This window comes from Varroa destructor, unplaced genomic scaffold (assembly GCF_002443255.2).
Source record: "Varroa destructor unplaced genomic scaffold, Vdes_3.0 BEIS01000004.1, whole genome shotgun sequence".
Classification (NCBI taxonomy): Eukaryota; Metazoa; Arthropoda; class Arachnida; order Mesostigmata; family Varroidae; genus Varroa; species Varroa destructor.
In genome coordinates this window covers 19,525,103-19,547,270 of record NW_019211457.1, presented here as the reverse complement: position 1 = coordinate 19,547,270, position 22,168 = coordinate 19,525,103, and the positions used below count along the sequence as shown (strand labels likewise).

At 41.1% G+C, this 22,168-nt stretch overlaps 1 protein-coding gene and 1 long non-coding RNA gene across 7 annotated transcripts in view; one reads left to right on the top strand and one right to left on the bottom strand.

Annotated features, from left to right (window-relative positions):
* Positions 1–22,168, top strand: part of LOC111249148 (uncharacterized) — a 334,604-nt gene that overhangs the window by 37,556 nt on the left and 274,880 nt on the right. The window lies entirely within an intron of this gene.
* The window catches only part of LOC147755937 (uncharacterized), a 77,120-nt gene that overhangs the window by 30,282 nt on the left and 24,670 nt on the right, over positions 1–22,168 (bottom strand). For 2 of the 4 annotated variants that reach the window (XR_015326643.1, XR_015326648.1), the window contains exons 3-5: positions 21,198–21,318; positions 19,428–19,472; positions 17,292–19,061 (exon numbers count right to left, since the gene is read on the bottom strand). The exons of the other annotated variants lie outside the window; for them this stretch is intronic. This is a non-coding gene — a long non-coding RNA (uncharacterized LOC147755937). Of the gene's footprint in view, positions 1–17,291; positions 19,062–19,427; positions 19,473–21,197; positions 21,319–22,168 lie in introns of those variants that run through there. 4 annotated transcript variants of the gene reach the window in all.

The window sequence follows — 22,168 nt, the reverse complement described above, 5'->3', positions numbered from 1 at the left end:
AGGACAAACCAAGTCGAGAGAACAGCGAAGCTTTTTCTGCAATTGCGCACCGCCGATTCTCACCATGTGCATCACTTTATGATATTACTCATAACTATTTACACATGGGTATCTGGCAGTGAATCGATTTAATATTCCACGATAGGGAAACAGTATATGACGCTTCTTGAGACGACTAGTGCCCCGACGTGTGTTAAGGACGATGACTGTTTTTCTCAAGATTCGGTCTACGCTTCTCTTATAAACGGCCCATCGTTCGTTTTCTCTGAGGACATAATGCACACAAGGGGAAGAATGGCCAATCGGTTCACTTATCTGTTTTATGTTTGTAAAGATCTACTTATATTTGGCTTGTACTGCAACGATGCTTCATCAGATTACTGCCGTATAGTGGTGGTAGTAGTAGTAGTAGGATAGAGTTCTTCTTGGCATACTTTTTTTGCGGCAGCGTTGCCTAACGTGGCCACATATAACCTTTACTAAGGGCACAAAGTGTGGTTAAATAGAAACGAAACCTCACACGCCGCTTATGGAGAAAAGGTGGTGAAAAGTTTGCTGATGACGTTCGGCAATGGTGGGTCGCGAACTGCAAATTAACCGCGTCTGAGACCAATTGCATTGCCTGGTAGAAGAGCCTCCTTTATCCGGAGTCACTACCTTATTCACCTTTTTTTCTGCGTATGATGAGCATGAACCTTACTATTATTCTCCGAATGCAATTTCTGAACGTAATTCTCCCATCCCCCTGATTCTGTGAAGCCACATTATCCGAAAGTCTCAGCGTTATTTTATTGCCCTGCCTTAGCAATACAGTCGTATCTCTTTAACGATTCAATTATTTTTCGGTTACTCTAATTTAGATATTTCATGATTATGCTATAGTCACGCGGTTACGTTGTTGTTTTGGGTTAGCATTTTTACCCCCGTTACCCCCATTGTTATAGGATGAGATTGACATAGAAGCTGAATGGGACAGCGTGTAAGAAGCAAGTAAGAAATGTACAATGCACCGTATTCTATTCCATGGCAAAGAACTAAAGATCTTCACTTTCTTTCTATAATATCTATTACATTTAGATGCTATGTTAAAATAGTTCAAATTGAGAAGCTTGTTGTTTCCTAGGAGGTCATTGTATCCATAACGTTTTGTCATTATGCTAAGTGTACATATAGAATATGACAAAAATTGTTTTCGACAAGGTAGGCGCATATACAGACATACATTTATGGAAACGACCAAAACCCGATCGCTGTGAAGAGCAAAACTGCCCAATAGTCTTCTAAGGAGTTGTTGACGTCCTGGCTAATACTGTTGCTGTTTTATACGATGAAATTACTCGTTTTTCAAAAATGCTATTGAATACGAAATTTTGCCAGTTCCGATTTCACCTTCCTTGACTTGAGATTCTATCCTTGACTAGTCAACTAAACATCAGATTTTCCCTCCAGTAAGTCGTCTTATAGATCTATATTGACGACTTTCCTCTGTCCCGGTTAACAAGAAGTTAACAAAATTTAGTTCCTGCTTCTTATTTGTCAGTTCAATGTAATGTTTTATAGAACAGATAGTTATTATTGTGATAGAGGAAGGGCGTTATTAAAGTTAGCTAGAGCTTTTGATATTTATCGGATTAACAGGTACGCAACTTACAAAGAGACAGTATATCTATATCTCTTTTCATTTTTTATTGGATCCTGTTGGGGCCGACAGATGGCACCAACATCAGATCAACTGAACCTACCCAGTTGAAACTTCCCAGGATGATTGTTTCCGTTGAACCGCTATCGTTCGATAAGGTGAACGCGTGTCCTCAGTCATAGAGCTCGAAGAGCAGCATAACCAATATTGTCTTTCTATATTTCGTTAAGCATGACCACGACGTGTCTCGAAGATTAGCAGGCATGGACTGTCACGGATGATTCGACATTGTCTGTCTCACTATTTTCGTGCTCGAAAAATTCTGCAGAGATAAAAGAATGGTTCATGAAGTGAACTTGCAGTAGTGTTTATCACTTACCAACTTCAGTTCAGTCACTTCAAAATCGGAAATTTCTATTTGGACGATCAGTTAGTTTCTGGACGGCCACAAAAAGAGACCGGTGACGAACGAGCGGTACTCCTTAAGAGAAACGGGGCGCAGTCGATCTGGGAGCTCCCTGTACAGCTAGGAATGACCCACAAAACTGTTCTTAAAATGTTTCGTCTGTACTGGCAAACATTAAATAGTAAGAAGAGTGGACCCATTTGAATTCAATGAAAATAACAAAAAGATCATCTAACAGCATATGCCTTACGTTGCTTACATGACAGAATACGTCATTTTCATACAAGATTGTGATAAATGATCGAACTTTTTTGAACGCGGCATCCCTAAACACAAGCCAGAATGGCCAGATTTTTCCAGCTGAACGACACAAAGAAATATCCATGATTGAGAGCTGTACCTGTGAATACGGTAAAATGAGAAAGGAGTGTTATACTATGGGCCATTCAAACCTCAAGAAAGGACTAGAGAAGGACATTACGCAAATCAAGCTATCCATCTGAGCCATAAAGTTGACAGAGAAAACTTTTGAGCGACATTGGGCGACACAAAGTGACAGTACTGCATAGCAACGCTACACCATGCGTGCTAATAGACCTTCAATGAAAAGCTCTGCCTCACTCGGCCTATAGCCCGGATATCGCTCCATCTGGCTATCACTTGCTTCGGTCAGTGTAACATTGCTAGAAACAATTAGATAGACCGGGCCCCGCGAATGCATCGCTTCCAAAAACAAAGCTTTCTTACATCATAAAAGATACACTGCTAGAAAGATGGACGGAAGTCCTGGGAAGAGAAATACACTATTTGCATAAGATTCTATTCTTACTTGTTCAAAAGCTACGACAAACTAAAATAGCTAAAAAAATAAGAGGATCTTTTGCGAAGAACAATCTGCTATAGTGTAAGGTGGAGTTCAGACAAACTTGTTGCAAGCAAATATTCTGTTCCTGATGTTATGGTGTATCGCATAACGCTAGAATGCTGCTGATATTGCACTGTAATATTTCAGCTTAGCTTTCTTTCCAAGTAAAACTATTTTTTGGCGCATATACGGCCTTGAAGACACCACAGGTCTCCGCGGACGTTGAATGACTGTGAAGAGAGAGCTAGAGGAAGAAAAACCTTCTAGTCGAAGCAAGCCAGCGAAGACTGAAGTAGTTTCGAATATGAAAACTATGCGTTTTGAAGCCAGAGGCATCGCCTGCCTGCACTACATACTGTGCTCTGTTCACATTGGATTTTAATCTGATCGTATCCAATTTTTACGTTTGCTTAGAGGGTGTACCCCTCGTACGTCGAGAAACGAAATGGCATCTTTTAGCAATAAAGTGTGTCATCATTCTTATAATAAAATCAGATTAATATTGCCAAGATCATGCATCGCTGTCTATAATATGGGCCTATTGTTGAATAAAAACAATATATTTCTCACGCATTCCGTACTAATGGCGTTGGATAAGCCATATGTTCAAATTATCCAACCAATTACTATTTGATTAATCGTTGGAGCTTCGTATCGAACATTAGTACGGTGCAAACCTTTAATATATGACTAACACTTCATACATAGTACTTCAATGGAACTGCTGCTCCTTTTTCTTCTAAGACCGTCTGAATTTTTTTCACGTATCTACGGGACCGGCGTCAGAGGTTCGCGATCGCTTCAAACGCACAAAAAGTCAATTTTCGTACGTGACGATATATGTGTAATGTGTAAAATAGAGTGATACAGCCGAAGCCGTGAAGGCATCGCAAGAACCGTCGAAAAGTGTAGGGCAGGTCGTGTCGCGTAAGGTAAGATGGGAGAAGGGGAGACCTTAATCAAGGTAGCCTAATGTGATTCGGACAAGACAATCCGAAAGAACCGCTCTAATAGTCGCCCTGCGCATCCGCCGGGGAGCAGCTACCTAACGAAACACGCTACAGAAGAAATGTTCAGGAAAGATAAATGCAGCGCTGAACTGGTAGTTTCATCGACGAAAACTCCGAAGTGACGCAGCTTTTTCGTTCAGAAGTTGCATTAAAGGCAGAAGACCCAGAGCGATAGAATAACATTAGCTCAAAGTATACGATGTATACTGAGCTAAAGGCCTCCTCTAGAAAATGTACAGTCGAAGGGTACATACAACCTAAATATGAGAATGTGCGCATATAGTTGTTGCTGAAAGTTTACACTTTTATTCTCACTGCTATTCAATATGTTATCACATCCTTTTAGCGGCAAACGCCGAAAGATAGATAGGCTTAAACAAACTCGATTTACGTAGTTTACCAAGGAGGGACCACCGTGAAGATCGTCACGAGTTATATTTATTAATAAAATTATTTATTTACCTCATTTGAAGCTATACATATCATATACATACCTTGCATTAGTTTTATTACACGTCTCCTAGCTCATACGCTTAACAGCACACTATCAGCAATATCAGTAGAGTCTTAAATTTTACCGAAAGCAATGACAGTATGGAAAGACTATGCCGCCTGGCACATCACCATTGCGCTGACAAAAATCTGCACCGTCCATTGTTATGCGTTCGGCGGCCTACTGGTGTAAGCGATCGTCACTTCCAGACATACTATCTATCGCAAGCCAGCCTGCCCATGTAAGCTTGCAGTGAAGTCGAATGCCTTCAAAGAAAAATGGACTACAGCCTCGTCACCTTCTCATATTGTCTGTGTACCCTCCGTTCCTTGCTTCCACGTGAGCTTGACCTGAATTGGGCGCCGTAGCACCCGTCGGCAGGGTTAAACCCGGGAACAGCAAAATGAAGGAGACGCAAACATTTTTAATAGCAATAAAGGCTTTCTTGTTAAGGACGAAACAGCATCGTCGAAGTTCTTTCCACATTTTTCCCGAATCGTAAATGACTGAGCGCTCAAGTCCCCACATCGAATCGGTGAGCGTTTTTCTCCGTTGTTTTGTTCGATGCCAGATGGGAGAGCGGATTAGTGAGCGATCGTTTGCGAGAGGAAGAGAGAGAGATTTGCCGAAAGCTGGGTGTCGACGGTTGGCACATAACATGAAAATTCACTCTGCGGCTATTTTAAATACGACTTACTTGAAATACAACAGTGATGTAAATGGCTCTCATAGAACAGGCATTACAGAGTCACATTTGAACTCTAGCAACAGTGCCGACGTGAAACAGGGTAGATTGGAACTTATCGTCGAAACCGTGGACGCGCTATTTCAGCGTGCACATTTTTTGAGCGAAATTCCCTGCATTTCTTCTATCTTTAAAAAAAGCTCACATAGAACGCCGAGTACTTTATCTTTGAGTTCGCATGACTGTGCAGGATTATCGTATTTTGCCGACCCATTTTCGTTATGTTCTTTATTGGCTATAACCATGCTACTTCCCAATTTTTTTGGACATGCCCTATATATAGTTTATGACGTTATGAGGTGGGTACTGTAAACATTGTCGTTCGGGGTCTTCATAAAATGAAAAAAAGCTAGGCTCATTTTAAGGTTTTTTTTTACACATTTTCAAGTGGCTTCTCTGCTCTTTTTTCAAGTTGGCCTAAATGGCTCTGCGAAAAGGTCAGCCCTGCCTAATCACGCCTCGAGATACTGACGGCATGAGAATATTGTTTAAGGTAGACCTGCGAAACACGATTAAACATCGCGAATTGGTTCCCTAATCTGCTTTTAGAAATAGTTGGAACCGTAACGGGGTATTGGTAAGGGGCATGTGACAATTAGCCAGCTAACCCTAAAATCTTATATATGAAGCGGGAGCCGGAAATGGAGATATACGGAGAGCAAATAATTCACACTGAAATATCTCGGCCATGCTACACATAGTGTTTCCGATGTCTGGTAGTTCACAATGATGATTTGCTCTCGTCTGTTCCGCATGCAGCTAACGCATCAGAAATTTAGCTCTCATACTTTAGGGACCACAGTAACGCCAATGGAGTTATTTCGTCTTGAGACGTGGTCATAAAACCTGTGCCTCGGTCTTAGAGCTAGCTTCTGTATCCATCGACGCTGAAGTTGCTGGTAAGCCATTGGGTTCGAATCTCAGTCGGAAGCCGCCTACTGCGGCCCTTGGGTTTGCTTCCCGGCAAGCACTGCGCTACATCAAAGGAATGGATAGGAAAGATTCTTTTTTTGGCTTCTATATATATGGTATAAATAGCAACAGCGATCCTAGAAAGTATGATGCACGGAAATCGAGATTTCTGCAGGCGCAGTTTTCGAGACACCTTAAATTGAGACCGTATATAAACAACTTGCAGTAAATTACGAATACCAACACGTGCAACATATTTAGCCCTAAAGCGTGCACCGAGCCTAGCAAGGCTACAATGACTTTTTCTAAAGATTCTGCAGCTAGCCTTTTAAGTATTGATGCCAGGCAACTCTCATTACAGTTGCCATGCAGCATAGCTTCGTATAAAATTCCTCACCTGTCTACGCGAGGTGAGCAGAGAGAAGAACTACGAAAAACATCTTGACTATCGGTCGATGCGTTTTTGAAGCTCCAGCTGTGTCGTTGTTTTGTAGCAGTGAGGTGTTTTGAACAGAACCGGTAGGATCTGTTCGCTACCCCATTAGTACTTTAGCGCAAAATGCTAGCCAGCTTTTCTTTTTTCGATCGATCGGAGCTATTATTAATAAGACTGATTTCTAGATTGTTCGTGTGCCATCCTGTCGATAGACAACCCTACGGCGGCCGAGGGTGGGAGTGCGTCGGTATCACGGTCGCTCAACTCCAAAAAATGTCATATCCTTGAAAATCCAGTGCCTAAAGGGTGAACCTTGGTTCGTGGTAGTATTAAAGCTTCTCAGCGCCACATTGTCTGCGATCGTCTTGAACATTTGGCTACGGAGATAGGGATTGAAGATCTGAACTGCCTACGCAGCGAAAGAACCATGTTCCCGACGAATGAAGCTTTGTCACACCAGCTGTGTACCGTCTGCTGGCAAAGGAATTCCCTCTTCTCGTCCGATCTATTTCAAGCCTGCCTCAAATCGATGCCTCCAGCATCAGTCTGTAGCCTTCTCTCACGACTTCCCTTTAGGGTGGTGAGAAATAGATTTTTCGGAAACTGTACCTTTTACACACCTAACAATCCCAATGTTTTCACGTAGAGCTGAAGTCCCCTGAATTTTAAATAATCTAGAAGGGACTCTCAGTTTTATTTAGTAGTAATAGACCATCCGTTGTACGGCGTCAAGCCAAAAAAAGTTTTAACTTTTCTGCCATAGCAGGATCCGGATATCTTCGATAATTTACACCTCAGTTGAATTTGGTTAGGAGAGGCAGGAAAACCTTCACGTCAGTCTTACGTCAATAAAGTACCTTCATCGCTATACGCAAGTGTTTCATAGCGTTCATAAAAAGAGAGTGTTCGTAAGGGTTTCATGAAAAAAATTAAGTGAAGTTTACTTAATTTCTTTCACCATTCCGTTGTGACATGTTTCGAAGGGCTGTTGTAGTCGCGCGAATAGAGTCACGATGCCGGCAAAGTACTCGACAGTAATTTTATATTTGAAAGTCCTATCCATAAATCGCTAGAGTTTTGCCAGTATTTCGCTAGATCAGACAGTATGTGGGTAGCTGACACAACACTCCAGAAACGCAGAAAGCAATCTCAGTTTCGCTTTTTAAGGTCGAGAAACGCACAGTATACAGAATATACTTGACAAACGTATTCCCGAAATAGCTTCAATTGTCGATCGTAGAAGTCGTCACGTAACGGTATTGGTAGCGCTAAAGTCCACGTAAAATATTATCTTCCTATTCTTCTTTGTTACGGAAACTATCGGGAAACACTAACAGCTTGATGACGTTATCTACCAGCATCGTTTTAACCTCCTGTTCAGTCACCTCTTGGTACGCAAGCCATTCTTATTGGATGAGAATTAATAAGAAGACGAGTTTCCGTTGCAATCTGGGCAAGCTTAAGTCGACCTTCTAGATGTATCGGTCACTTGGCTGAATAGGTGCGAGAAAGGCCATTCGAAATTGGCTCTCCGCGCTACGTGACCATGAGGTACACTATAGTTTCAAAAGAGTATTTTGATTTTCAGTAAGCAAACCGCGCAGATAGAACTGGGTAGCAATAGTCCTCTAGTCTGAACACAGTGTTGTTGTCTCCCAAATATCGAAAGCACAGCGCTGTAGATCTCGTGATAGCTCTCATTTGGGACAGCATAGTAGTTGAGGAGCAGTTTCCTATCAGAGTAGCAGAAAACGATTAACTCAATGGAAGAACGCTATCGGCTGTCAAACTATGATATTAAGGCTCGTCTTTCTGCGTTAGGTTCTGCGTAAGAAAGGTTTAGAAAAACTGGAATCTGGTTGGCTCATCAATGAACGATTTTCCCGAATTAAAGTTATACATGGGACCGCACTTGCCTAGCAGCGGTTCTGAAGACATGGTTTTCAGAAACCATTCGAGAATTCGGCCCTTGATAGTGTTACACGCATCGGTTAGCAGGACTTTGGCGCTCAGTGCATGTCGGATAACTAAATGATAGGCCACTTTGACTGACTGTGGACCACCAATAATTAGCCGACTAGTTTCAAAGTTCCACATGACCAGGCGCAGCCGAAAACGAGGATGCATCATTTGCTTTATGAAATACATCATCTAGGGCCCAATATTGGGCTTTTCAAAATTCTATTTGAACCTGCAGACAATCATCAAAATTTGCAATTTTTTAAATAACCCCTAGTGGACTTAAACTTGTATACGCTTGTTTAAGATATTCATACATAACTAAAAAAAAAAAAAAAAAAAAAAGAACAAGAAAAATACATGAAAAGCTCTATCTAAATTGATATATATTACATAGGGATAAAATAACACTAAAGAACAAACACTAACGTCTCAAGCTGTACTCTTTCCTATGCGCCTTCGGACTATGTCTCGCTTCTGGTAAGCATTACAGAAATGAATTGAGATGCAGCTTCGTCAGCAGGGATCTGTTTTTACGTGTTAGGTTGTTCAGATCGTATCCCACCTAGTGGCGAGCATCCTCAGCATTTACCATAACCTACTGGAAAGGTGCCATTAATTTTTGCGTTTTTCTTTCTTACGTGCTTCCCCTATTTGTGCCTACCCATTTCGAACAGCCTGACCACTAATGAATTTCATATTTGGCCATCTTAATTGCTTGTTCTTTTAAGTTATACGAAGTAGAAGATAATCAAAACTTTGAAATATCACGTAGGCTTTACAGCTCTGAACAAATTGGGCACCAACCAGATTCTCATTTATCTACCCCGTTTCGATCTCGAGACCAAGTCAGCTAAGCGTGCTTGTTTGCCTATCTGATTCTCGACTCATTTAAGATACTATTGTCGAAGCTGTGCTAAGCGGCCGGTACATTCACAAACTGTATCACCAATCCGAACCAGTGAGGTTGACTATAGCGGGAACAACCGGACGAGAGAATCGAAACATTTGCAGGCACGTGCCATATTAGGCCATCAACAAGTGACAGCTGTTCTGCGTTGCATGACGTACGGCGCACGCTTCACTCAAACGGTAGACCGTTTGTATTTTAGCGAGCGTCAGCCAGCAAAAACTGTTACTCGCTAAAAAAAAAATACAGGATAACTTGGATCAACGTATAAGGATACATGTGGGCACTCTCAATGTTGGTTGTTGCTCGAGGTTGGAAATGAGGTTAGGCCATCTCCTTATTTTACACATTTGTCGAACTCACTACCAAACCATAATGTTGCGAAAATATAACTATTAATTGCTAGACAATGTTCAATGATTGATCACGTAATTCTTATCACGAAAATATTGCTATTATTATACCATGATGTCTCTTATTAAGTTATCGACCTCAGACAATTAAATTCAAAGTGTTTTAATTTTACGTTTGCTCAGAACCGAAATATTACTCCAAATATCTAAATGTGCTGCGGATAAAAGTTGTTCTGAGAATCTAAATTTGCGGTCACCAAAAATCCATGCAGTTCCTCTATACTGACACTGTTACCATGAAGCTATGCCATGGCTATGGATCATTTTAGCCATCGATTCAAACGATACACCAGAGTCACACGGTCATTGTGGCTATATATATAAAGCACTGGCCACTTTTCCGCAGCGAAAACTAAGGTGGTCAGGTTTCTGACTGCGCCGCTCCGACGAATACTCTTTGAGCGTGCAGATTGCAGCGACGGCTGTCCTTTGGCACGCCTAGCCAAAAACGACCGCCAGCCAAAAACATGACCAGCTTAGTTTTTGTTGAGGAAGGGTGGCCAATGCTCTTAAGGTAACGTAACTAACAGGTTCTTGTTAATCCTGAGCCTCCTGCGATGTGCTCCTACTCCCGAGTTCGTACTGGCACTTACGTTTTGCTTTTACGAACAGCAAGCAGGGAACCATTTTAAAATGTCCTTTAGTGGATACTCAAAAGATAAGCAAAGCCCCATATAGTTTTTGCTTCTAAATCTGAGTTCAACTTGCCATATTGGAATAGGTATCACTTCTATATATGAATACCTAACAAACGTTATGTAAAAAAACAATCCGGGAGAGTCGAAAACGTAATTCATTTTATATAGCTGTTTCACGGAGTAGCATGTTACGTGCGAAACTTCCCATATTTCGAACAAAAATACATAGTATTCAGCCAACCTCAAGAGTTCATTAGAGAATCAATTAACATTCTCTATGGACGATTTTAACGGGCAAGGATGTGGCGTAACGCTAAACCTAATTCGGTTCGTTTTACCAGCGATTTTTTCTCGGAATGCCTATTTATTTGGAGCTAATCTGGTAATGCTAAATGAGCTACGTAAGTGACCCATCTGTGAAGTATAAACACAGTCTCAAGTCGAAGCGACAATAGTTAACAGAGCTTTTCCATTATGGCCATCCGTGCGAACCGATTAGTGGTCGACCGGTTCGTCGTCCTATGAGCAAGTGGAAATTATTCCGTTCTCGCAGACGATTCTTCTCGAACCTTCGCCAACCCAATAGTGTAGTGCGTACCATGTGTAACGTGTCCATCTGTGAACTAGTTCTTTGTGGTTATTGCCCCGTTCGGCACACTGCACTACTCGGGATTTACGGAAACTGCCGGATACTGGTTGGCTAGGTAGCAGTCAGAAAAATTGCCTCGGAAGGAAAGCTGTAGCCAGGTAGGACGGTGGAATCGCTATAAGGCAGAGAGCTGTGGTGATTACGTGACGATTGCGGCAAGCACAGAACAGCAGCGTCTCGAAGACCGGAGTCCAGACAGATCCCGTTGTAGCGTTGCCTGAGGGCACTCTCTTTGATGAGACAAAAGCGACGTTTGCACCAGTGATTTAGTTCGGTTTCTCTTCCTGACATGGGCTCTAAACTCACACTTAGTCCGGCACACTCCATTTTCGTTACCCGATGGTTGTTCAGACTGCCATAGCGGTCTTTTCGCACTTGTCGTCTTCACCACTTTTCCTTTGACTTAGCATTGACGAGAGCAGTGGCGGCAGTAGCAGCTTCTTTCTTCACGTATGACTTAGAACGGCCTTTTACTTGTCTTCGCCAATCCGCCACGATCCATATTTTGGATCCCGTGAACGAAATGCTGACGTAGCAACGCAGGACCACAAAAGTAGGTGGTGCCTTCCTGATAGGTACCAATATGGGATTTCATGAATAGAAGGGGGCAAATATTTGGCTGGAGGTCATTCGACTTGGCACAGCTGATGATTATTTTCGCTAAGCAGACGATCGAACCAGACTGAGGTTTTCGGATTTAGCGGAACCAAGATAAGCATCCTGGACAGACACTCGCCTTGACTGTACTTGAATGACGCACGAGAGCTTATATGACGGAAAAACGTACGTCCATCTAAAGAATTAACTGCCTACGCATGTTGGCGTATACGGTATTTCTCGTGCAATGAAAAAGTTCACATGGCAAGGTCCAAATATATCAATTGCTTCGGGCATCTATTCCAAACGAGATCGATTTTGGTGTATTTCAACCTCTCTTGCTGCCGGACGATTTCGACATACACTTTCACGAGCCGCAGTACTGGAAATAGTATGAGTAGGAAGCTTTAAATCACCTCTAATGAATAATTGGAAATTCAAATAGTTTGTATTGAAGTAGGGGTTCTCTTAGTTGTTTGAAAAAGTGACCACAGTTAGTGCTATTATTTGAACAAAAGTAGTGCCTTTTTATGAAAGCTGTGAATAGAGCCACTTGTATCTGTCCCATTATTCGGATAAGCAGGCTTTTGACAACAATATCCAAACGGTTTTCGGCACACAAAAAATACACATGTATGCCTACAAAGAATAGGAATAGGTCTATGGTAAATTTGGTTTGAGCCAAATTTGGAAAAAGGTTTGGCTTTCTGATCACAGCAAGTCTTTACCGTATATTCTGTGAACAACATGTAGTTATTAGTCAATGGATATATATGTCCATGTTGATAATCCTATCAGTGGAATTCAATTGCACCGGGCATTTCAATTCGCAGTACGTTTCCCTTAGGCAATATCTCTCTTAGACGTATGTCAGGGAATCCACCTAAGCTATAGAAGTTATTTCCGTTGATTCGCTGACAAAAGGCAATCGTCTTAACTTACGCGGCAGTTCCACTACGTACATAGCAACCACTGTTCGCTATTTCAATTAGCTGAAGCAGCACTTGCGAAACCGATCTACATCGTTTGCTTCTTCTGATATTTTTTAGCAGTGAACCTCTTAACATAATGCAATTTGCTATTTTAACTTTATTTAAGGCGGAATGCTGATACGCCTGGCACTATTAAACATTACTCCATTGAGAGTAAGAGATAAACATTGAGAGGATACCTCGCAACTCAGCCATATAGTACCCTACGCCAATAGGGTCTCTTTGTGCATAGTAAGCAAAGATTAATAATGTACAAGTTTATCGGAAACAGCCGGCTTCCTGTTGAAACCAACTTCGGGCTTTTTCAAATCAGTTAGCATTTAGCTGATGACCCAACTCTAAATAAAACAGTGACTTTGTTTTTCACCATTACAGCAGGACAATCCGAGTAGACATGGGATTATATTTAGAAATTTCGATATTTACCCTGGGCACGCTAACCAATATCCATTAGCATCACTGAGCAAAGAGCTTGTGGGCACTAGGTAGAAGATAGAATAGAGAGCCGTTACGTCTGATCTAGTTACATTAAATTTAGCATACGTGAACCAATCATGAGATGCGAGTACTTGATAAAATAATATGTAGCACAAAATGGTTCATCTAGTTTGCAAATGCAAGACCATCTGTCCACCTCGTAACTGCCGTGATGAAAGCCAATATTACGTCAGATCGGAGAGTAGCCAATTCTGACTTTTGACAGACACTTGATAACTTCCGCTATCAGAAGTTCTGAAAAGTAATGGGTCAGTGTTTCGGCAATTGTGAGCAAATATTGGTCTACGCGGACCCAGGCTACGGATCTGTTCGCTGACGCAAATATCTTTCTATTAGCGATGTATATAAAGAACTTCGCCGGCTTTTAAAACATGCAATTTAAGTCATTTTGCATCTTTGACAATACATGATAATCAACCCGTTTTACTAGAGAAAGCAGCCACGTTACCGCTGATCTGTTTTTAGGACATTAACTATGAAAATTAATTTTTACGGACTAGAAATAAAGCAGTGATTGAAAAAATCGATTTGAAATTGTTCCAAAAAAAAAAACTCATTTTCGGTGTGACTCATCAGCTCTCATAGCTTCGATATATTGGTTAATTTTTGTTATTGTATGCTTTCGCGTAGCGGCATATAGTTGAGGCTACTAAACTATTAGAAATAAGCAATTTTGCTCAAGAACTTGAATAATTTTATGTGAATAAATGAAAAACTTGCGCAAATGTCTTTCTTGATCAAGTCAGAATCGGGTTATCTATCTGTTTTTGTTTAATCTATAAACCAACTCTTCCTAAACGCGGTCAGAAACAGTTGGTTTATATTTTATTATTATAAACACTTATTAAATATCTTTGTTACTCCAGAGGGAGCTTTAAGCCGATGATATTATATTACACGGACGTTAGAAAGATCCAAAATAAATTACGTTCTTGCTTCATATTTTATTAAGCTGTGACGTCGCAGTGAAGCTCACTTGAGCCCTAAGTAAGTTAATTAAACGGAATTAACTTCTGCATTTGAGCTGGATACGTAACTACGTAAGCCACTAAACTAGTTACAATATTGTTTAGCTCAGCTAGGACAGTTTTTATTTTCAAACGTTCTGCTTTATATTAAAGAGTGCCCTACTGCTTTTTAAGGCGCCGCGCAAATAAACACATTTCTTTACTGGATAAGGCAAACTAATGAAAACGATAGGAGAAGGTGTTATATGTAGGAGAAAAACCTCCCACGAGAATATATGATGACTTCATTCAGTGTCCCCGATGGCAAATTTAGCCGTCGTACATCTGGCAGTGCTCATCTTTAGCGAAACATAAGCTGCTACCGCTCGGAAAGCGATCAGCCAGTCGAACGTATTATGAGAATTATCTGAGGGTTTGCTTTAGCTAGAGCTGGTATGACAGAAAATTGTGACGTCATTCAGCCAAGTATACGTGTTTAGCTTGTTATTTTCGACGTTCAGCGGACTCAGTCTTGGGAACTCTCGAACTAAGGAAGTAAATTTTGCATTGTATACAGATGCATCCATCCTGATTCCTTCTGTAACAGTAAAATCTACATAAAAATGCTGATTCGATCAGGAGCCAGAATGTATTCTCGACAATTATGTCGTTTTGCATTCAGTTTGTATTTAAGGTCTAAAAGACGATCATGGACATTTTTGGTTTTTATGTAGTCGATTTATAAATAGAACAGAAAAATGTTAATCAGTAGTTTAAACTAGAGTGTATTTCCTCCATTTGGTTTGAACCGAGCTTGTTAAAAAAACGCGTTCAATTAGTATTATTATTCATCAAGAAACCGTGAACGTGAGAAACAGGATAAGTTATTCTCGGACCGGTCCCGATTAAAACGAATAGGTCCATACACATAATGATACTGCTTTGTGTAAGCACTTTGCCTCTTTTTAATTTTATAGCCACGAGATGTAAAATCGAGTTGTACAAAGAAAAAAAACGTTGTCAGACATAAGGTCAAAGGCTTTTGCTCAAACAACAGGCACCCAAAGCAGCAAGGGCGTACGAGAGTCAACTTATTTTTAGTCATTTAGCTTATAGGGTCCATTGCAAGCAATTACCATCAATAACAGCAGCTGGAATTGTCAGACGGCGGAAGATGGCAGAACGATTAGCGACTGTCAGCGCGTTCGGCGTCTTCCAATCCTTGACAGAGGTGCAACAATTCGTTTATTGTAGGGGCATAATACTCTTTGCTTGTTCGCGTTGCTTCGTTTAAAAAATTGCCGAATAGCCTAAAGTATGGGCAATTAAATGTGCAGCTTGGACTTGAGTCGAACAAGGCTTTTCCATGCTCCCATACGACATAAGTACGTCATGTACGCTGCTGCTAGAATGTATCAATTAATCCAATGGGCGCCGTGTGTATAACTAAGTTTCAAAGGAAGCCAGAAGTTTTCCGTTAGGAAGTCACGCCTTGTCGACACACCTATTATGTCGCTAGACAGACGGATGTTAGACATAGATTTATATATCCGTACACACATGTAGGGTGACCAGTTCAAAGTTTTTAAGTTTTTTGAAATTTTATTTAGCCAAAAGCAGGTGTCTCAATTGAATGATTGCGTGCGCTAGGAGTATCATTTCTGATGTTCATATTTCTTCAATATAATCACCGGTCACTTCAATTAAAGCCTCAACTCAGTGAACTGAGGAAGGCGTTCACCCCTATTTAGATAATAATTTGAATCTTGAAATTAAATCTCGTCCCTTGTGTCCTTCATTCACCGGTGTATAGCATTTAGAGATAGGAATTGGAATTAATTACAGACACACTGTATTAATGAATCCAGACGTTACTACATTGGTCAAGAGTGAGGAGACGAAGTAAACAGTTTCGTAACTAATATATTTTCCTTCTACTTCGTGTGCAGTGTATCCTCATGTCGTATAGTAAACCTCAGCGCGTTCATGTTTAGAGTCTAACCTACATCTATATATATACACAATCTTGTGGTAACAACACTCAATAACGGCAACAGTAGTATTAATAAAAATGAGAAAGATGTTTATTGTTTAAATATAACGAGTGAGTAAATTTCTATTATATTAAAAATTATTTCTCAGGCAATTTCAGTTGGCGTAACTGTAGCCGGTCGTTCGCCTACGTCCTACTGCTCGATAGACACAGGTGCGACCTGCGAACGCGTTCGGCAAAGACATTCGCGTTTTTGTCTATCCTAATTACTCAGATTTAAGCCAACGTAATACCTTTATTATGCCACATATATGTTACAATCATGGCGAACCAAGATATGAGCAAACATGAAATAATGAAAAATATTTATTATGTTGGCCGATTAAATACATACAACGATGTGACATTCGAAGAACAGACGCGGGTGCGTCCAGTACGCTTATGCTGTCATATATTCTGTTCTCTCATCGCCAATGCAATCACTAGTAGCTAGATAAGTTATGTGAGAGATTTTATGTATGACTCATATACGTTACCAACTGGGTCGTTGTCTGCGGGCAGTTGTGCGTTATTCTATGCCACACATCGACGGAATCAATGGACACGTAATAGATAGCTACTAGACCTAGCGAAAAAGCTAGACAAGATCCCCCCCCATTACCTCTTTCCGTTCAATTTGGCCGCCGACCGATTGGATAGGTTGCTGTTGCCCGGTAGCGCGTTGCCAACAGCCCTGAGTCCTACTCTGATCCTCCTCACAGCTGTACGTAGTGCAGAAAAAGACTCCTGCTGTCTCTGACGTCTGTAGACGAGAATCTTTTACTCAAACGGTATATGGCCGCAATAGACATAGTAGAACGCCCCTGACATTCAGTAAAGGCCCACTGATCTTCAATGCGATGATTGAAGACGGAAATAAAGGTCCAGAAGTTGTAGTGATCGTTTCGATCCTGTCATGCGACAAAGGAATGCCGTAGCTGTTTCGCCTGTGATAGCCGTTGTTTCCTAACGTAGTCCCGGCCGGACTGTATGATGTCACGATCGGAGTCAATGCCAGCGTCCAATTCCATTGGCTTGTTCATCATTGGCAAGGGGGCCACACGCGTTGGATGAGGGCACAGGCTTTGGCAGGTTCCATCGAGACCTTGAGGACCAAGAAAAGCGGCCTGCTGAAAGCGACTCCACCAGGCAACCAAGGTAAGTTTCTGCAGCCATAGCGACGTTCCAATTTTCCGTAAGGATTCGCACACAATTCAACATTACTGTCTACTTGTTATACAGGCCCACAAGCAGGCAGCTTCTCTTGTAGGCCCTCCTGTAGCCTTGGTGACCGAATGTCTTGTTTACCATTTGTTCGCATATGGTCGCTGGTTTGGACTTCCGTTACTCCCTACCGTGTATATAGAGAAGCCAATCCATCCCTACTTTTAATGGCCGGTAAGAATCTACGGGATTTTGTGGTACAGATGCAAACACTGACGTTCATTTCACCGCTCTTACTCCTTATCGCATGCTTAACACGTTTTCCTTCAAGCCTTTCATGCTTACTTAACAGATTTCTCGACTATTTAGATTGTTCGGTTATCTAAATCTTGTCTTGGCCAGAGTATTTGTTTGTACCTCACTCTATTTTGTTGTATTTGCGCTATTTAAGCGTAAGTCTACTTTATAGCGTGTTGAACAGGGGCTAACTAATATGAACGAGAGAGACCGAAGGCCACACAGATTTGTTTCATTGGATTTAGCTTAGAGAAAGGCGTCGTTTTCGGTATAGAAAAACAAAAGGGCCATTTAAATCTAACAACTAATATTTCTTTTGCAGAAACAGAAGCATTAAAACGCTGTGTCTGAAGATTCAGAAAGATTCACTTCTAGCAAATAGTCTCTATTTTATTGTTATTCTGACATAAATCACTGGCCATTACTGATAGTTTTTTTTGATTCATCTGTGTCTCTCGTGGCAGATTTAGTCCTTTCTAGCTGTCGCAAGCCAGTTATGCTGCTCATGCATTTATTCTGTGCTCGTAGTTACAAGATATTCAGCGGTCGTTAGTCACTTACTATGCAATGGCTCGAAAGAACTCCTACATATATCTGAGAATGCGATGTCTCAATGAATACTGAACGTATATCAAGCCGACTGGATGCTAGCGGGCTAGTAGCTGACCTCCCTCATTGGTAGTTTCATCATGTTGGTCCTCGTTTTCTTATTACAACTGGGAATTCTTATTTTGATGTTCCTTTCCTTCATTGTTACTGCACAGCTTTGACGTTAACCTAATCTGTATCTGTGGCTATGTTACCAAGATGCTCCGTTACGCAGCCCTGTAAGCAGCCGATTATGTATGGATTGCGGGACTGTCGTCACGCGATCCTCAATGTACGTATACGCGCGCCCGACCCACGTATATTGACTTACAGCACCACCTTACGGTAGCTTTGGAATGAGAGAAATAAGCCTCATCTCTCTACTCTTGTTCTATGTACCGTACGTATCCATATAAAAATATTTATAGTTACATATCTGATACTGCCCTTGAGTACTGCTTCAAGTCGGTGACCTCAAGCACGAAACGAAGCGTGTTTACGCCCGTCTTAAAACCTAGATCACTTCACGTGTCCTTATGTTTAGTAGGTAAATATGTTACCACTGCACAGGCAAAAGTGAGCACAGCTATCTGAATGGCTGTAGTATGTTTATTTCTGGTGTTTGTAAGAAACCCTTCTAGCTCGTTTTCATACTGACTGTGTTCGCACAAACGAAAGCTCGCATACGCATATGAAGGCGCAACAACAGTTCCTCCGTGGCTTCCAGCGAAAAGAGTTCTATGACTTGGGCACTGGAATGACTTGGAAACATCCCGAACACTGAACGATCCGCAAGAGGACGACCACCGTGGTCCTATTTTTGTACGTTTTATGTTGAGAACATGACAATATCACAATGGCCTTCGCATCTCTGACGAAAAAAAAGTAAATGAATATTTGACCTTAAATTTTTAGGTGTTTGTTAGGTGAGTTGAGAATCCATACATACGTTTGCATCGAGAAGCATGTACGTTCGTCTACTTTAAATTGTTTCCGTTGTGTATTTTTGTACCCTTATGTAACATGATTTCAGTACGTATAAGCGCTAATACCTTTGACACAGAGAGCGTTATGTTTCGCTCTTATTAACATCTGAAACATCCTTCGGTTTAGACCTTCGCATTGAAAAAAAAGTTAAGACGAAAAGCTGTTGGACATGACAACACTATGAGTTAACATCGAACAAAATATTATATTGAGTTTAGGCGAGGTTATCTCATACTAGTTGGTAAACAACCTTTGGGTTATGCTGAAATTCCTTGCCGTGCTGATTGGACAGTAACTGCAAAAAAAAATTTACATACAAAAGGAACAAAATAAGTTCAAATCTACTCTCGATATGTGCACACTAAGGAAATATAGCAACATGTGGTACGTTTGACACAGTGTAGCAAGGTTGGTGCTACCGCGCGGAATACACCATGGGCTCACGTTAGAGACGTTTTTTAAGGATGGCAAAGCCGAACAACATGGTATCATTCACTCTGTTTTTCTTATATTAAGTGAGCATTAATTTTCGCATCGGGTCCTATCGTTTCTGTAAGTATCAATTACGACGTCATGAATCAGGAGTATATGAACGTTAGTGGCATTTTCTACTACGTTTTAGTAGAAATAACATTTCCCGACAAACGAATGGCTGTCCGTTTCTGTTATGCCTTCGAATATTTACCCATTATTCGACCTCTTATAAATTCAGGATGTGTCATGGTTCATGCCGTACTGCACTGCTCAGAATGGTCGACAGTATGCTGACAGAGAAACAAGCTCTCATGCCCCCTTTTTTATATTAACCAGTAGAAAATTGCTCGCTAAATGAAGGAGGCAGACGATAAAAAGCGTTACTTTTCTATGAAACCGTTACCCAAGTACTCTAGTTATTACCAATGACGGATTACGTAACTTTTAACGCTTCTATAATCGTATACGAAACCGACTACGGGACAACTGATCTCATCTACTATTTCATTGCGACTCCCGTAATGATCACTTTGGAATCGCTTAGAGCTCCTCAGCGCGGAGCACTGTTTAGCACAGAGCACATGTTTAGGAATGTTCACCTATGCTTTTGTTAATTTTCAAATTGTGATTTGTTTGAAAATAATTAGATAGAGACCGTAACGAATAACACGCTAAGACATTGACAGAGGAGACCTTTCACACCGACTTGCAGGCAGAGGCACCTTGTTATACGTACGCATCCAATTATCGATGCAGTATCCTAACATATCTATGACTTCGAGTCAACACTATATTTTTTCTTCGACGGGATAATCTTTTCGAAAAATTTCTGACCCGTATCACAGAGCACACGTGCCAATTGAAGCTTCCTTTCGGTCATTTGTCGCTATGTGTGACTAGTCTCTGCCCGAGAGCCAAAGTTATATCGAATGAAAGTTAACTATTGTAAGTAACAACTTCACAAATCACCCTTACCAAATTGCCGTTATTTGCATATGCTTAATATATAACTATTGCACTTACAGAAATTTCTAGCTAGCAGATCCAGCTTGAAATAAGTTGTAAGTGATTAGCAAAGCTAAACAAATAAGTCTCACAACAAGATGTCGGATGACAAAGAAGATAGTCTCTGACGCTAGTATCTGTCTAATTTGTACAATGCACTGTGTTAAATACAACCAGGGATCTGTTGCAATTCTAACGACAATGCCTTTTCAATTATTTTAGTACAACGGAGCAAGGGAACGTTCCGTCTTGTCGTAAACTATAGACGGTGGACCCATTGTGCGAAGTTCATGTGGTCGCCATTGTTCTCGTTTTTTTTGGTATGTTTTACTGATATTGGGACTAACTTAGCTATAGAATTTTTGCCCCATGTTCCCGAGTTCCGTTTGACAATTACCGGGTTGCCAAAAACGCAAATCAAAGGGAAGTATCCTGTGTACTAGCCATAGCGAGCGAAAACCTAGGAATGTAGACCGAGTTTTTTTAACAGTGGAAACTGAAGTCGTACATCTAATTTTTTAAGAGTGCACTGTTATTGTACCTGACTTGGATATCCTGCCTGATGCGTTAGCCGCGAACAACACGAAGGACACCGACACGGCCACGCACTGAAAGTGCGGCGGGAAATTGAAAAAACAGACAATTTGTCTCCTAGCCGTCTCCTGCAAAAAAGACCCATTCATTTGTAAACGATATTTAGATGCTGGAAATTGCGCGTTTCCATCGAACCTATCACTTCGTGAATAGTGCATTGTCTTGTTGAGTCCGAGATGGTCTTCAAAAGTCACGAAGAGTTCAGCTAACACATTGAAAACTCCTCGCAGAAGGTAGCCTGGTGGTTACTTTCAGATATACCAGGACATAAAGAACCCGGAGGTTAAATCAATAGAAGTCAGTGATGGCCGAGAAATTCTCTCGTTTGGTATGCAGGGTTGAACTCCCTTTTGCCCTTCAGCGTTTGAACTTCCGCGTTTCTGCCATTTTATCGGATAAGTAATGGACAAAAGCAGGCTCATCGTTACATGCTTTTCAAATAATTCAATGCCTCTCATGATCAGCCCGTTTGTCCTCTGCGGCTGAAAAAAGATGATGAGTTATTCGTTATTCCTTGCTTGCCGTATATTCTGTATCTAAATACATACACGGAATAGTGTTTTCAACGAACTGTAATACGATAGATACATTGGGGCTTCCCAAGCACTTTTCTTATTTCTCTACCTTAAAAGAAGTGTTCAATGCAACCCCCATACAGGGTGGAAAAGATCTTGTTTTTCTTAAATTAATGCTGCCAATCGCCTCCACCCAAATGCACAATCTGGGGCCGTGGGGAAGCTACGTCTATTTAAAAGGGTTATCCAGTATCATAGACGACAAGAGCAATGTCGTACCGTCATTCGCACTAACCTTAAAAACGAACATGGGAACATAGCACCCCAAAAAGGATGCTGATTCGTTCTGCCGACAGATATTTCATAGCTGTATTCAAGGAATTGAATTAGTAAGAAAGCAATT